This window comes from Passer montanus, unplaced genomic scaffold (assembly GCF_014805655.1).
Source record: "Passer montanus isolate IOZ18808 unplaced genomic scaffold, ASM1480565v1 scaffold119, whole genome shotgun sequence".
NCBI classification, from domain to species: domain Eukaryota; kingdom Metazoa; phylum Chordata; class Aves; order Passeriformes; family Passeridae; genus Passer; species Passer montanus.
Window position 1 is genome coordinate 108,716 of NW_024358611.1, and position 17,365 is coordinate 126,080.

The following is a 17,365-nucleotide window of genomic DNA, read 5'->3' on the forward strand; positions in this document are numbered from 1 at the left end:
GGCCCCCGGAGCCGCGAGCAATCCGCGGCGGCACAGCGAGGGGGACCGGGTCACCCCAAAACCCTGACCCTGTCACTCAGCGCCTGACCCCCGACCTGCCCGCGGGGCTCTGCTCCCTCCGGCCGCTGGGGAGGGATTTTCATCCCCGTGCGGAGCTGGAAAAGCTGCGACTGGCAGGAAGGGAAATTTTGTTTTTCGCTGGAAGCCCGGGAGGGAGGAGCCCGGCGGTGACAGGGGTGTCACAGGGACGCCTCGAGCAGCCGTAAATCGAATTCCCAGCGCTGCTCCTGCCCCAGACCCTCCGGGGCTTTGCATCAAAGTCGGATCAGGAGCAGAAAAAGCTGCACCATGCCACGAGCCCATGTGCCAATACTGGGCTCAAGCAGCTCCTGGCAACAGGAGAGCCCCTTGTCCTCCTCTGCTCCCGCTGGAATCAGAGCTCCTTGGACAATTGTTTCCCCTGCACCCGTTTTCCCATCCTTAAATGCTTTCTCTCCATCCCGGGACAGAGAATTTGGGTCCTTTTGAAAGAGCTCCTGGAGCAGCGCTGGGTGCGGGGAGGATGCTCTGCCGTGCGGGATGGAGGGATGCTCGTGGGGAGGAATTGCTGCTTGGGATGCTCGCAGAATCCTCCAGCGGTTCCAGCTGGAAGGTTTGGGAGGATTTTATGGGAGAAGCCCCGATGCTGACCCAGCGCAGGGTCCTGAGTGCCCCCATCTGCCCTTGGGATCCCACCGCAGCTTTTCCAGCCAAACCGCGGGGCAGAAACCCTTCAGGAAGAGGAAAATCCCCAGGGAAAGGAGGGTCCCTGTGTGAGCAGGAGGCTGGGACACCGCCCGGCCCCACCGCTGGGTTTGGGGGCCCACGGGGGCTCCCTCCTTGGGGCGGCTGCGGAGAACCAGCCCGGGGAGCGGCGTCCCGAGGCCGGCGGGGATTTCTGAGGCAACAGTGCCACCCTGTGCACAGCGACACGGAGGGATGGCAGGCGGGAAGGTGCCCGTGGTGGCACCGGGGAGCAGCACCCAGGGGTGGGGAAACATCCGTGGACAGGGCAGGAAAAGGGTGGCATTCCACGAGAGTCACTCGATCCCACTGCAGCTGGGATCCTGCAGAGACAGAAATGTCCCCTACAAATGTGGTTTGTAGGGAGCTGGAGAATCATGGAATGTGCAGAAATCACCTCAAACTCGGCTGGGATCCTGCAGAGGACAGAACTGTCTGTGGTTTGTAGGGACACTGTGAGAGCTGGAGAATCACAGAATGTGCAGAAATCACACCAAACTCGGCTGGGATCCTGCAGAGGACAGAACTGTCTGTGGTTTGTAGGGACACTGTGAGAGCTGGAGAATCACAGAATGTGCAGAAATCACACCAAACTCGGCTGGGATCCTGCAGAGGACAGAACTGTCCCTACAAATGTGGTTTGTAGGGAGCTGGAGAATCATGGAATGTGCAGAAATCACCTCAAACTCGGCTGGGATGCTGCAGAGGACAGAAATGTCCCTGTAAATGTGGTTTAGGGACACCATGAGAGCTGGAGAGTCATGGAAAGTGCAGAAATCACCTCAAAGTCAGCTGGGATCCTGTAGAGGACAGAAATATCTGTGGTTTGTAGGGACACCATGAGAGCTGGAGAGTCATGGAAAGTGCAGAAATCACATCAAACTCAGCTGGGATCCTGAAGAAGACAGAAATGTCCCTACAAATGTGGTTTGTAGGGAGCTGGAGAATCATGGAATGTGCAGAAATCCCCTCAAACTCGGCTCTTCCTGGAGCTGCAGACTGCAGTTCTGTGCTGATTTATGCTTTTCCCAGCTTTTCTGCAGTGCCTGGGCCGCAGAGTCCCCTCCTCTGCTCCAGGTCGTGCCCCGGAGGGAGATGTGGGGACGGCAGGGCCGTGTCCCGTCAGTGACCCCGCAGGAGGAGCCCCGGGAGGGACCGGCAGCACCCGGGGGGACCTAGGATGATTTAATTGTCACAACTGCGGCCTCCAGGAGGGCTGGGGAGAAGCAGTTCCTTTGTGTGGGTGTCCCCACCACCGCAGAGACCAGGAAGAGCCCCGTGGGTGCCCCCCACACCCCGGGGACCCCAGGGACCCCCAGGTGCAGCTCCTGTGAAATGAGAGCCAGAGGAGGGAGCAGAGCCCTGTCCTGGCTTCAGCTGCCCAGGATTTCTCAGCACATTTCAATCCCCCATCACCCCCCAGCTCCCTCCAGACTGTGCCAGGTGTCAAACGGGGACAAGAAGCTTTTGGGACAATTCTAGGGTCAGGTTTTGCTGGTTTAGTTCCTCCCTGAGTGTGCACACAGCTGAGGGCACAAGTGCAAATCCACACACCCTGTATGGCCCCGCCAAGGCTGCTGGGAAGGCATCCCCATCCTACAGGGGCCATATGGGATCCTCAGGCTGGGAAAGGAAAATGGGAAAGGAAAATGGGAAAGGAAAATGGGAAAGGAAAATGGGAAAGGAAAGGAAAGGAAAGGAAAGGAAAGGAAAGGAAAGGAAAGGGAAAAGGAAAAAGGCAAGGAAAGGAAAGGAAAAAAGGAAAAAAGTCCCTGGATCATGCAAATAAATAATGGAGGATCAGCAGGGTGTTTTGGAGAGACAGTTTTGCAGGGAATCTCCAGTGAGCTGGAGATGCAGCCACTTCCCTCTCTTGGGTTCTAAAGGCCAATCTTTAGGGAATAACAGACATGAACATCTTAGCTGGTGCTGTCAGTGCCTGTCGCTGATGAGCTGGTTAAAATCGAGTGGGAAAGATTAAATTTGCCCCCCAAAAGGTGCTGCAGGTGATGGAGAGGAGATGGTCCTTGCTGGCTTTGCTCTTCCCTGCCCATTTCACCAGACCTGGGTGTTCCACAGAAATGTTTCCAGCCTCTGTAATCTCCACAAATTCCACCCCTGTGCTCCACTGGATTGTCTGTGCCCGAGCTGCCACCTGGAGCTGGAGGAAATGGCGCCAGGAAAACCAGTTAGAGGGAAAATTTCTCAAAAAGGAGCCCCTGTCCCCATCCTTGGTCACTCCCTGGGGACATTCAGAATGTTTTGCTTTATTTAAGGTGTTCAGAACAGGCATTGCTGCTCTGGACATGAGACTTGACAAACACAGCAGGAAAACACAGGATTTCCTGGGATTTGAGGAATACGTGCAGCCCTCCCCAGAATTTGGCCAAATTTTGACTGGGACAGGGACACTGATGTCCACAGAGTCACATCCCTGCCCCTGGCAAGAAACAGGAGCCTGTAGAAAGAGGAACAGAATGGGGAATTGGGTTGAAAAAGAAGATTTTGAGTCAGAAGGAGCTACTGGCAGGGTCTGAAATGTCCCTTCACATCTGCAGCAGACACAAGGTGGCATCAGAAAGCCAAGTCCTTCCTGGGAGGCTTCTCCTGCCATGGAAAAGGAGAGAGAGGAGAGGCAGGCGTGCACACACCTGATTGCCGTGCCTCTGGCTGTCCTCAGAGTCCCTCAGCAATTCCCCTCCTGTCACAGGTGAGTCTTTTCCAGGTCTTGTCCGTGACCTGCAGTTGCTTCTCCTGTCAGAAATAATCTCAGGAATTACATGAGTGGATCCTGATGCAAACTGGGAATGTGGATCAAGGCTTGAGAGGTCTCACTTTCTGTTATTTGGGCTTTAATCCCATTTTTGGGGTGATCCCACCGTGGCTGGGTGCAGGATCATCGCCCCACTGGGATCATCGCCCCACTGGGATCATCATCCCGCTGGGATCATCACCTCACTGGGATCATCGCCCCACTGGGATCATCATCCCACTGGGATCATCGCCCCACTGGGATCATCGCCCCACTGGGATCATCATCCCACTGGGATCATCATCCCACTGGGATCATCGCCCCACTGGGATCATCATCCCACTGGGATCATCATCCCACTGGGATCATCGCCCCACTGGGATCATCGCCCCACTGGGATCATCATCCCACTGGGATCATCATCCCACTTTTCCTCAGGGTTTTGCAGAGTTTTTGCTTGGCCTCCAAGCAGGGCTCAGCAGAGCAGGGCTGACCCAGCGAGGTCAAGCCACAAAGTCTCGTTAATATTTAGGTGGTTCTGCCACAGAGCTGCATTAATTATCCACCCGAGATGAATTAATTACCACCTGAGAGGCATTAATTACCTTTCCAAGCAGCCTGGGCACAGAGGAGAGGAGATGCCTGTGGGGAGAAGCAGGGCAGAAGGAGTCAGGAGTGGGGCTGTGACCCAGAGTCCCCAAACCCACGCTGGCCCCATGTCCTCCTGCAACACCCACGGCTACTCCAGCCCATCATTCCATACATTTCCAGCCCATCATTCCATACATCTCCAGCCCATCATTCCATACATTTCCTGTTCATTTATCCATACATCTCCAGTCCATCATTCCATACATTTCCAGCCCATCAGTCCATACATTTCTAGCCCATTTATCCATATATTTCCAGCCCATCATTCCATACATTTCCAGCCCATCAATCCATACATCTCCAGCCCATCATTCCATACATCTCCAGCCCATCATTCCATACATCTCCAGCCCATCAGTCCATACATTTCCAGCCCATCATTCCATACATCTCCAGCCCATCATTCCATACATTTCCATACCTACAGACCACTCTGTTTGTGTGTGACAATTCCTCACAAGGGGAATGCTCTGAACCTCTCACCTCCAGCCACGAGTTTCACCCCAAGAGCTGATGTGCCCCCACCTCTGCCCTTCCTCTCCAAACCAGTGCTTCCCATTTCTTTTCCAGAGGTGTTTTGGGTTCTGCCTGAGAAGAGAAGGTTCTGGAGAGATCTTAGAGCCCCTTCCAGGGCCTGAAGGGGCTCCAGGAGAGCTGGAGAGGGACTGGGGACAAGGGATGGAGGGACAGGACACAGGGAATGGCTTGAGGGCAGGGATGGATGGGATTTGGGAAGGAATTCCTTCCTGTGAAGGTGGGGAGGTCCTGGAATAGAATTCCCAGAGAAGCTGTGGCTGCCCCTGGATCCCTGGGAGTGTCCAAGGCCAGGCTGGATGGGGCTTGGAGCAGCCTGGGACAGTGGGAGGTGTCCCTGCCCATGGCAGGGGTGTGGAATATTGTCATATTTAAGGTCCCTTCCAAAGCAAAGCATTTTAGGATTCTAAGTTTTTACACATACATAAACATATATAAATATATTAAAATATATAAATATATATATGCACACACACAAAATATATGCATACCAGATATTAATAAAATTATACACATACATATATGAATATATATTAATATATATATGAATAAAAATTATTTAACACCACGCACACATACCTAGCCACACAGCGATATCCATTTATCCTATCAGAGCCCCAAATCACCCTGCGGGTCCCCTTCCCCCCCGAGGGCACGGGAGGTGCCACCAGAGGGCACCGCGGCCCCGTTTTTGGGCGCCGCTTCCCAGAATGCAGCGAGAGGGGCCGGGGGCTCCGGGGCTCCGCACGCCGGGCTGCGGCCGCGGGGACAGCGCGGGGACAGCGCGGGGACAGCGCGGGGACAGCGCGGGGCTCCGCGGCCCCGCCGCCAGGTAAGTGCTGCTCCCCGGGCGCCTCGGTGTTATCTCATTTCATTTCATGTTATGCTATTTTATTGGATTTATTTGCTGGGTTGTTTTTTTTTAATTTTTACTTTATTGGTTTAGCTTTTATTCCCCCCCCCCCCCCCCCCCTTCTTTGTTGTATTCTACTTTATAATCATTCCCACACAGGAGGGGCGCCCCGGACTCAGCCGGGGAGCAGCAGCAGCCCCTCCCGGGATGGCTCCCTCTTGGAGGGGACCCATCCTCCTCCTCCTTTCCCCTCCCGATCCCGGGATGGAAATGTCCATCCCGGGGGCTGAGCGTGTTCCTGGGGCTGGGGGCGTTTGGGGACTGGTTTTTTTTTTTCCAGTGGGATGAACCCTGGCTGAGCCGGCAGCTGCCTTCTTGGAGGGGGGAGTGGGCTTTGATCCAGGTCCCCGAAGTTGGGGGAACTGGTGCCGGTGGCGCTGGGGTGGCAGCGGCTCCTTCCTCTCCCGCTGCGCCGGGATGGTGCAACATAAATTCGGATTAATGTGACGGCTGCCATGAAACAGCGGGCGGGGGCTGCTCTGCCCCCGCTGAAAGTTGCGTTCGAGTTTGGCAATTTGGGCCGTGGGGGAAATTGGAGGCTTTGGAAGGGCTCCTTTGGAGCAAGGAGAAATCCCTGCAGGGAGGGGAGCCGGGAAGGGTCGGAGAGGAGGCGAGGGATGCCCGGGAGCAGAGGAATGGTTTGGGCTGCTCTTAAAGAGGATCTCGGCCGCGCTGGTGTCGTGGTACCTCCATGGTTCACGGGTTAATTCTTGTCTGGGATGTGAACCAGGAGAGTGGGGCAGAGCAAAAGGACTTGCAGAAGTCAGGATGCTCTGGTCCCGGTTCTCCATCTCTCTGGAGTTGTGCTTTGAGTTGCCTAAAAACCTGGTTTGCACAAAAGCCCCCCAGACAGAGCAGCATGAAAGAAATTTTTCCTGAGCCAGCGAGGGAAGCTGGACCCGAGCTAAAGCAAATAAACGTGTATTTCATCATGCCGGGGCTGGGATTCTTTGTGTTCCGCTCTGCCCTGGGCAGTCTGGGCTCCGCACAGCCCCGTCCAACCTTCACCTTCAAATGCGCCTCAGCGGCCGAGCAAAGAAACTTCTGCTCCTTCGTGCAAACCTCGCTCCCCGCGGGGGCTGCTCGGGCTTTCCTCCGCGTGTTCCTGGCCGGGGCTGCTGCAGGAAGGGGCTTTGCAGGGTTTGTGCTCCAGGCTGAGCTGCCGCAGACGTGGAAAGTGTGAGCATGGCTGAGCCGTGGGGCTGTGCGGCAGCCGGAGCCCTGGGCTGGGAGGGAAAGGTGCTGCAAAGGAGGGGAAATGGTCATTTTGCCCCTGCTGAAAGCAGAAGGTGCTGAGGTGTTTGTCTGTCCGTCCCCGTTGCTGCAGACCCGGCCAGGTCTGGGCACTGTGTCCCAGTGATCCCGGGAATGTCCACAGCAGGAGCTGAGGGGATTTCAGGGATGAAGGTGCTACACATCATTGTTATGAGACTGTAAATGGTCCCAGGGGAACCTCGGGCAGGAGGTTTCTCCCTGCTGGAAGAGGCTGTGCTGTCCCCACTGCTGCAGACCCAGCCAGGTCTGGGCACTGTGTCCCAGTGATCCTGGGAATGTCCACAGCAGGAGCTGAGGGGATTTCAGGGATGAAGGTGCTACACATCATTGTTATGAGACTGTAAATGGTCCCAGGGGAACCTCGGGCAGGAGGTTTCTCCCTGCTGGAAGAGGCTGTGCAGTCCCAGCAATGCGGGATGGGCACTGTGTGTGTGCAGGAGTCAGGAGGAGATGCAGTCCGGTGCCATCAAAGGCCAGAGATGGGGAAAATGGGGTATTAGGAGGAAAAAAAAATTACAAATCAAAATCAAATTATGTGTTGTGCCCTGATGTGCTCTTCCAGAATAAGTTAAGGGGGGATGTGAGCCTGTTGATCCCATAGCAATGGCCTGGGGGAACCTGTGGCTTCTCTGCTGCCAGAATCTACTGGTGAGACATAAAATCACTGCAATTCATTAAATGCATTCCATCCTCTCCCAAGAAAACAGATTAAATGTAGGTGCTGATGTCTCAAGAGCCTGTGAAATGCTGTTGCATGGGGGGAGAGGGAAGATTTTGACACATTGCACGGGTTCCATCCATTAGTCATAATATTTCCCCAGCGTGCCACACGTGCACTCACATTTTCATATCAATGGTTGCATGGGAAGCAAATTCAGAGGTGACACAAGGGAATGTGGAAACTCAGGTGGGCATTTCCCCTGCAGGACCCTTTGTTGCCCAAGAGGAACCTCCATTTTCAGTCCATTTGTGGCTGCTTTCTTTTTTCTGATACATTTTTGGCTGCTTTGTGCCAGTCTTCCTGCTTTGGAGAGAGGGAGGATGGAAATGTTGCAGTTCCCGTTGAAGAGTTTGACATTTTGTAGCAGATCAATCCAAATGCAGACAGTTGCTTTGGTTTGGCTCCTTTTTGCTGAGTTTAAGGGAAGGCAGGATGGGATTCAGGCTGGAGGTGGAGACAGGAGGTGGCACATACATCCCTCACGTCACAGTGGCATCCAGCTCTGGTGTTTTTAGCAGAACATACATCTCTGGGAACGGGCTCTTTCCAACTGGTTTTGTGCCCAGAAACTTGAATCTGTCATCTCCAGCAAAAATAAGAAGGTGAGGGAACATCTGCTCCCATATCAGCGACGTCAGTTTTTGTGGCAGCTGTGATTGGGTCACTGGGGATCCCAAAAAGGATTTTGTGACTGTTGGGTGAGCTGGAACTGAAGGCTCACAACTGCCTCCTTCATTTCTTCTGTTTCTCTGTCTCCCTTGGGAACGAGGAAAGGGTTTCCAGTCCCATGTCAGCGTTTGTTTTTGTTGTATCTGTGGTGGGTCCTGGAAGCAGCTGCCTGGAAATGGTCAAGCAGAAGTTTTGTGGTTCTCGTTGCAGGACCAGGAGAGCTCCTGGTGGCCCTTCAGGTGCTCGAGGAGTGGTGGGCACTGGTGGCTGTCAGAGGGATGCTCACATCTGCTGACTGCTCCCAGCCAGAAATGGCTCTTTCCAGATGTGCCATTTTTGGGGTTTCTTCCCCAGCCATCCCCTGGGTTTTCCAGGGAGGAGGTTCTGGGATGTGCAGTTGCAGAAGGAGATGGAGCTGCACTCTGGGCTGTGTGTCACATCCCTGTATTCCTTTGGAAAAATCAGAGTTTTCGATGGAATGTGGCCCAGGGATGCTTTTTCCTTCAGGATGAGTCTGAACTTGCCCAGTTCAGCTGCTTGCGTGGGCCACTCTTTAAAAACAAAGGCACTTCAAAAACTATTATTTTCCCAAAAAATAGATTTGGTGGCTGTGACTGTCACTGAGTCACATTCCTAGTGGTTAAATGATGGCTTTGTTCCTAGTAGTTAACAAAACAATTATTATGATAGCAAATTAACAGGAAATTGTTAAACGAATTAATTCAATTAATAGGAAATGTTAATGAGCATCTGCCCTTCTCTGGGGGATGATCTCTGAATGAGCCTGTGCCTGCTCCAGGTATCAGAGCAGAGGCTTCACATGTGGCCCTAGGAAGGGATCCACCTTCAGACGGTATCAAAATGGTTAAAAATCTGATGTTCCTGGCTGCCTCTCTGCTCATGTGCTGTGGTCCTGTCCCAGACTTCCACTGAGTCCTGGCTCTGGCCTTGGTTTGCCAATCTGAAATTTCTTCCAACCAAAAATCAGAAAACTTTGAAAATTTGAAACAAAAGCCCAAGCAATTCTTTCTCTCGCAGCTTTCATTTCACAGTTCACCTCCTTTTCTGGCTGTAATTCCTGCTGGGGCTTCTGGCTTCCTAGAGAAAGGGTGAAAAAAAAAAAAACCAAGAAAAAAGAAAGCGGGGATTTAATAATTGATCAAAAATGAGATTACGCAGTAAGTCAGCCCTCCCCTTCCCAAAATGCAACCAAAGAAGTTGCAAATCACCTTGAAAAGGAAAGGAAAACAGTGTAGATCAAACCTGATGTTAAGTATGGATGAGGTGTTTATATTTTATTTAATGGCTGTCCTAGAGCAGCTGCCCTCCCTGAATTCCTGTTTGTGATTAATTAAACAGTAGAGATGAAGTGGGATGGGGCAAATTCAGTGGATCTCCAAATGGGAATGTTGGCTATGTGGGTTAAAAGTTAAAAAGTTACAGTATTTTCCAAAAGTGTTTCACAAACTGAAAGAAAGAAACCCCTGCTTGTTCCAGTGACCTTTAATAGTTGAAACCAGCTGTTTGATAGGCCATGGGAATTTGACACGATTATTTTGGACACCAAACAGTAGAGATGAAGTGGGATGGGGCAAATTCAGTGGATCTCCAAATGGGAATGTGCAGGTTGGCACACCTGGAGACAGGCACAGCTGCTGGTGGTGGTGGTTGGAGGCAGCTCCCAAAAACCTGGAGCTTTGGTGAGAGGCTCCTTGTCCATCCCTGGTGACTCTGGACCAGTTCTGACCACGTTTGGGGTCGCCGAGGGAAGGGAACCCAAGGGGCTTTGAGCCAAATGAGGGGGTGCAGCAGAAGCGCCATGATGGAGGGAAGAGGTGATTATTAGTCACGGGTAATTAGTCACCAGCCAGGCTGCCCTGGGAAGCTGGGCAAGCCCCAGCCTGGGCCAAGGCTTGATGAGACACGAGTTCCCTGGAGAGGAGGCTTAGCCCTGGCACTGGGCATCGAGGCTGCCAGCCCCGGGCCTGTTCTGCTTTGCTGTAAATCCTCCGGCTCCTGCAGGGTTTGGTTTGTGGGGCCATTGCCACAGGGCACGTGGGAGGGTGGGAGGTGAGATAGGCCTGGTGGGGAATGTCTGGATCATCCCAGAGGTCTCCAGAGCCCGCGTGGGTGGTGTGTATGCCAAGTGTGGGGCTCCAGGGAGGAGCTGCAAGGGGAAGGCTCTGGCTCCTGCACAGTGGCTCCACCAGGACAGCAGAGGACCTTCAGCCTCACCCCCCTGAGGTCCTGTTTGCACCCTTGATGAGTAAAATATCAAAAGGGACACGAGGCATAGAGAGTGCTCTCCCATGTTATCCCTGTCCAATGTGGATGGCCCATCCTGGGTCATGCCATGAGGATGAACCTCCACACAGGACCACGCTGGAGGGGTTGGAGCAGCCTGGTCTAGTGAAGGTGTCTCTGTCAGGGGGTTGGAATGAGAGGAACTTTAAGTTCCCTTCCAACACAAGTTACCACGTGTTTGTATGATTCTACAAAACGCATCTGTAGATTTTCTTTCTTGCTAAATCACCCACTTTTAAGCACAGAAGGTGTCAGAGCCCCTCTCTGTGAGAAGAAGAGGCTGAGGAGCCACATCCATCACAGCTCTGGTGGTGAGGGCAGGGCAAGAAGAGAACAGGAGCATCAATCCCGTGCTGGGTCTGACACGTGGGGCTGTGAATGTTCACCAAGGGTTGCTAGACCACCAAATGAGGCAGAAGTTGCTGGAAATCACCACTCTCATGTGTGATTAGCATCCTCTAAGGCGTTCATTTATCTTCCTTGTCACCTTCTTGGTATCAACTTTCTAATTGTAGAGTTGGAGAAGAATCTGTTTCATCACCTGCTGTGCTGCTGCTCTTGTTTATTCCCCAGAAGGAAGAAAATTAGATGTGCCAGAGCTGAAAATGTAAAAAATAAATAAATCCAGACTTTGGAAGCAACTACTTGGAGGTAGAATAAGCCTCAACAAGAAAATATTTGCCTTCTACCTTTTTCTGAGACTGGCTGGGACTAAAGTGCAGGGAGAAGATGGGGCAAGGTTTACTTTCTTTTAATTTCACATATATTCCGAAAACAGAGCAGTTGGAATTCCCTTTTTTCCTTGAAGCTGCTTTGCCAGGGTTGGGTGGAGAAAAGCAGCTGAAAGCCTTGCCTTGGTGGATGTGGGATGGAGGCAGGAACACATTTATTTTCTTTATTTGCCCATTTTTACCAGTGAGGCCCTAAGGCAAAGAGCAAAGCCGTGGCATGCAGGCAACAAGGAGCACCTTTCCCTCCCAATCCCTTTTCCCAGCACCAACAAGATCAGCACTGAAGATAGGCAATTGAGTCAGCAATGCAGATGCCATCAAATGCCTGCTTGATTCCAGAGCATGAATCAGAGCAGTGTCAGAGCCTCATATCCTGCATCTCCTGATAAGAGTGCAGTCACCTCAGAGTGAAATCCCATTATCCTGCCTCTTGCCAGCACCTATAACTCACTGGGACCAGCAGTGCTTATTTTAATGCAACTTCTGCTGCAGCACCTGCAGACTGCTATTTTAAATTTTTTTATTATTATTTTTTTTAAATCCCACATCCTGGAGCCAAAAGATGTTGTGGGTTTATTATCTGTTTGCATTGCATGTGCCCAGCATGGCTATAGGTACATAGATATGTATATGAATATATAAATATGAGTATTTTCTGGAGCACAAGCTGTTTGTGCCAAGCCCTGTCAGACCAGTAAGAGCAGCGTGTGCCACCAGTTCAGGTGCTGGGTGCTCACTCTATGTGCTTTTCCTTGGAGAAAAAATTTATTAACTTCATTTGACTCTCCAACCATGCTTTTCTACGTCCAAAACCATCTTAATGTCAAGGCTTAAAATCTTTTACTTTCATTTTGCTGTGGGAATCACATGAAGAAGTGAAACCCTTTATGCCCAGAAGGTCTCTGCTCCTCCCTTGCAGGACTTTTCCATGCCTAAAAAATGGATTAACTTCATTTCACTCTCCAACCATACTTTTACCTCCAAAACCATCTTAATGTCAAGGCTTAAAATCTTTTACTTTCATTTTGCTGTGGGAATCACATGAAGAAGTGAAACCCTTTATGCCCAGAAGTCCTCTGCTCCTCCCTTGCAGGACTTTTCCATGCCCAGCTCTGTGACAGGCCAGCTCAGTGACAGCTTTTCCTGCTGTTGTTCCACGGGGACAGCTTCTGGCTCCCTCCACGAGGGTAATGTGTGGCCACTGGCTTTTGCATCAGTTGTCTCTTTTCTCCTGACCCCAGGGCACCAGCTGTGTTCTGTTCCAGTTCTCATTCTGCTCCTGAAAAGCCTCAGTGGGATGGAAGGAGGCCTGCACTAGTGCAGTTTGTATCCCCTAAAAACAGACACAACAGTGAGATTTTGCTAAAATCCGTCTGCATTGCCCCCAAGGGACATGTGGAGCTGTTTAAAAAGACATTTATGCCACTGTGGTGGTGGTGGAGGCAGAGAAGGATAATTTTCACCTCAGATTCCTCTTTTCAGGGTTTGTTTGTTCCTTGGGGTTTTTCTGCACCAGAGACTACAGAAGTTGAGGGGATAAAAATCACTTCTGTGGTTTCCCATCTGTAGATTTGAGGGAAAATTAGTTCAAATCCACCACCTTGAGCTACATCATAAATCTCGCTGCAGAAATACGGAGCCTAGACATTAATAATTAGGAGCTTGCACAATAAAGGACTGGAATATTTCACAAATGACACACCATCTTTCGATCCAGCTGATGCTGTGCAGAGATCTGTGTGAAAGTTCTGTGCAGCCAAGGTGCAGAAGGTTTTCCTCCCATTTTTGCCTCTTGAAGAAGAAGAAGATGAGAAGGAAAAATCAGGTTGCATCCCCAAACTGTTCACTAAAGCTCAAGTATGGGAGTTTTAATGTTTCCCTCTATTAGAAAATGTTTGTATGTGCTGAAGGAAAATTATGCCAATTAATAGTTATCCTTTCCCAGCTTCCCACGTCTTGAAATCACTCCAGTTCAGCCAAGCTGCTTCCTATCAAACTTCACACAAAAAAGAAAGAAATCTGCTGGGCTGTGACTGAACATGAGCAATGTTACTCCCCAGGGGTTGGAGTCCCTGAGGTTTGAGGGCTGCAGGAAAAGGGCTGTGGGCCGTGAGATGACAAATGGAACTCCACAGTTGCTCGTTCATGCTCCAGCAAAGCTTTGCTTTGGGTTGTGGATGTTTCCCAGCCACGAGGCTGAAATCTCAGCAGCTCTTATGTGAATATTCTTCACCTTTTTTTTGTTAATGCAGTTTGAAGTAATTGGAGGGCTGGTGATATTTTGAGCAATTTATCCACCTGGGAAATGATGACCTTGGATTTATTCAATCAAATATTATCAAGATTAAGAGTGCAAATAGCTGAGCTTGTCAGTCACAAGGAATTGTGTGGCAGCCTGGGCTCAAATCCATCACCTGAAACCAGGAGACTCTGGCAGGATATTCTTCATTCATCAGCAAGAGGCATCACAGCAAGATCATTTCACTGTAATTCATCAATTTATCAGGCTGCTCAATTAAGTGGGGGCTGGAGAGAGGATAAAGGGAATGATTCTGTCTGTTGTAATGAATCTTTGACCACCTGAGGACATTTTTGCTCCTTGCTCTTTCGTGTTTCATGTTGCCTTTTTACAAGGAAAACATAATCACAATGGTGGTGCAGAGAGGCTTAAAGAATTAACAGGATTGATGAGTTAGAGCTTTTGCCCTACCTGCTTTGTCACTGACCTGGGCCTGACAACCACAATCTGGAGAAACCCTGGTGAATCTTGGGTGGATTTATGAAGAAAATGACTGAAATGAAACTTTGTGCAGCCTGGAGTAAAGGGATGGAGCTTCAGGTCCAGCTCAGCTCTGCTCTTCCTGAGTCTGTGGTGCAACCCCAAGCTCGTTGGTGAAACATTTGGGAATGTGGTGCAATCTCTGACTGCTGAGAGGGTTCTGGTGGCATTCAGCTGCCCTGGGACCGTGGCAGTGTCTGATTGTGCTGCTGATGCCAAAAAGCTGGGCTGGGAGTTTCTTTATCAGTGTGGTATTTTAGATATTTGGCTGTTCCCAAGTTCATCCAAATACTGATTTTTCTGCGTGGTTACACCTAAATCTCTAGGTTGTTTCACTGCTTGGGATCTCGGCAAAGATCCATGACATAGAAACCAAAATCTGTGTTGTTTTCTCACAAAATGAGCCCCAGTCTCACCCAATCACCCCTTGTGTTTGTGCCACCCCAACAGCTTCTGAACCTGCCAGCCTGACAAAGAGACACTGGGCTGAAGGGTAATGAAGGTTGTGTAAGTTCAGGAAAACAGACATGAGGGATAGCCCGGGGTGGGGTGGAGCTCCAGCTGCTGAGTGGATACCAGACAGTCCCCAGAAGGGAGGAAAGGAGGGAGATCTTCCAGCAGTTCCATGGGATCCATCAACAGCAGCCAGAGTGAGGACCCTCCACTGCTCTGGCACACCTCAGGCCCGTGGATGCCCATCTCTATTTGCAATAAAACTGGTTTTCAGTTTAAATGCAGTGGCAGTTTGGGCAAAAGTAGCCTGGAATGAGGTGTAGCTGCTCGTCTGCTTTCTGCAGAAACACAGCAAAAGCCTTGAGCAAGTCCAAGCGCTCCAGATCAGGAAAGCATTTCCTCCTACCTGGGTTTCTCACATGTCCTGTTGTTTTCTTTCAACAAAAGCAAGAGAAAGGGAGAATTCATTTGAATTTAATGCTAAAATGCCTCCAAAAAGATGAAGCAAAAGGAACTGTTAGAAAGAGGGATAGGTGGAGATTAAAACCACTTTCTTTCTCTCGTTGTCCCTTGCACACTCATTAGACATATACACAGCCCGATCTTGTGCTATACAGGAAAATAAATTGTAAAGGAGACAATACAAATCAGGATGAAAAGGGAAAAAAAATAGAGCCTGAGTCAGTCTGCTCTGCTTATCTGAACCGAGGGGGAGCCTGCCTGGTGCTCCTGACAGATTTTTTCAGGAAAGATAATGCGTTGGGTTGATGACAGTTTATGAGATAGACTTCGAGGGGTATGAAAATTGCTGCTAGGTACTTGAATGGCTCTGACTGCTCGGAGTGAATTGGAGTCGAGTCGCAACAATTTCCCTAAAGCTGTGCAGATTAACATAAAAATACCAAGGAAGTCCAATCTTTGAATTTTTATCTGCTTCAGCTCGAGAGAGTCAAATAGGGGCATTAGAGAAGTGCCATCCATTTGAATCGATTGTCACTGCAGCTTTTGTGGAAAGGCTGCATCTGGGCTTATTGATAACGTTGTTGAGGTGCTCAGAAACACAAGTGTGTTGGGTTTGTTTTCCCTTTAGTAACTTATTCTTGTTTCTGGCATTTTGTTAAGATATTTTTCAGTTCTGGCCTCCTCTGGAGATCTCTGCTGAGCTGAGCATTGGTAACAGAGATGCTCTGTGCATCTTTTCTCCAAGAGTTTGCCATAAACCTGAGTCTGTTTCAAAGCCTTCTTATAAATTTTAAGGTAATTTTACTTGCTGGAGGAAAAATAGATGAAGAAGAGAATCTAAGAAGTGTGATTTACTAACCTTTTAGTGAGGAGGCTTAGCTAGGTGCTTTTTTTCCTTGGTCAAACCATATAAGTTGAAATGCAAGTTTAGTGGCCAGAACCTCCTGTTGATCTCCATTGTAGCATCACTTCACCCATTTTACTTGCTCTGCTGCTCCCTGCCTGCACAGAGAAGATGCAAAATCAGTCTTACACACATTTCATATGCGAAGTTTCAGGTTTGGGGACAAGTGTTGTAGATGTGAACTGCTGTCAAAGAAGCACGAGGCAAATTCCACCTACTGAGGGGGCTGTGTCACTGGGAGCCTTGTGCTCCTCTGGTTTTAAAAATTGCTTTTTAGGAGCTGTGGCCAATGACTTCACAGTTTTGCCTTTGTTCTCATCTTTATAAACAGTTCCTGCACCTAAGGAGGTGGTTGTGAGAATTAGTCATTGGGTTTAGAGCTCTTTGAAGACTGCAAGTGGTGGATTACAGCTCAATGTTGATTAAAGCCATGGCTTAATGTGATGAGAATGTTTCACAGCCCAGCAGGTTGCAGTGGCATTGCCGCACTGATGTGCCCCAGCTGTGCCAGCTGTGCCACCCCATTACCTGGCCCATCACACCTGATCCAGGGGCTGCAGCAGGGAGCAGCCCTTCCCTCTCCACACTCCCCCAGCAGCTTCTGCTTCCCCTGGCATCCTGCCACAGCACACACCAAGTCTAAATCTGGTTCTGTGTTTTTGGCTTCGTTCCTTTGAAATGTTTTCAATTTTCTTGGCTTCAACCGATCCCAGTGGCATCTTTTTATGATGCACTTTATTCTACTGCTTCAAGTGCAATAACACTCCTAAAGTTCAGCCTATTTTTAATTACAAAAAAAAAAAAAGGCAGAGCATAGCATTGTTCTGTCACTGGTAGTGGGAGAAAGGGAGGACTTTTCTTCATCTTTAAATTTGATTGAATTTAAATCTCGACATACGTAGTGGTTTTTGCTGTAATTGGAAAGGCAAATGGTTGTTTGCTCTTGCACTCTTGGGAGCCAATAGTGGTATTGATTAAACAAAAGCATTGCCACGTGTTGGAGGATCTCAGAGTGCTTCAGGACTGGTGAATGAAGATTTGGACAATGTCATCACTTTTTGTGCTTTCCTGTCTGAAGAGGAAGCTGAAGGGAGTTTGTAAGGGTGACACTGAGGTAATGCTTGCTGGGACAGCTCCTGATGTGTGGCAGTGCCTGTGCAGAGCAGGGTCAAACCCTCCCACAGAGCTGGAGGAGGGATTCCCACGTTTCTTCTCCACTTTGCCCCTCTCCCTGAGCTCTGTTTGGCTGCACTTGCACCAGGAAAAGCTTCCTTGCCTGTGCCTGGTGTCGTGGTGGTGTCAGCCCATGAATTTCTGCAGTTCCTGTGCAGGCAGGGATTTATGGGGAGGGAAAAAAGGGATGGGAGGAGGACAGTGGCTGTGTTTGGGTTGTGTGAGTGTCCTCTCCTTGACAGGTAGGTTAAAGAAAATGTT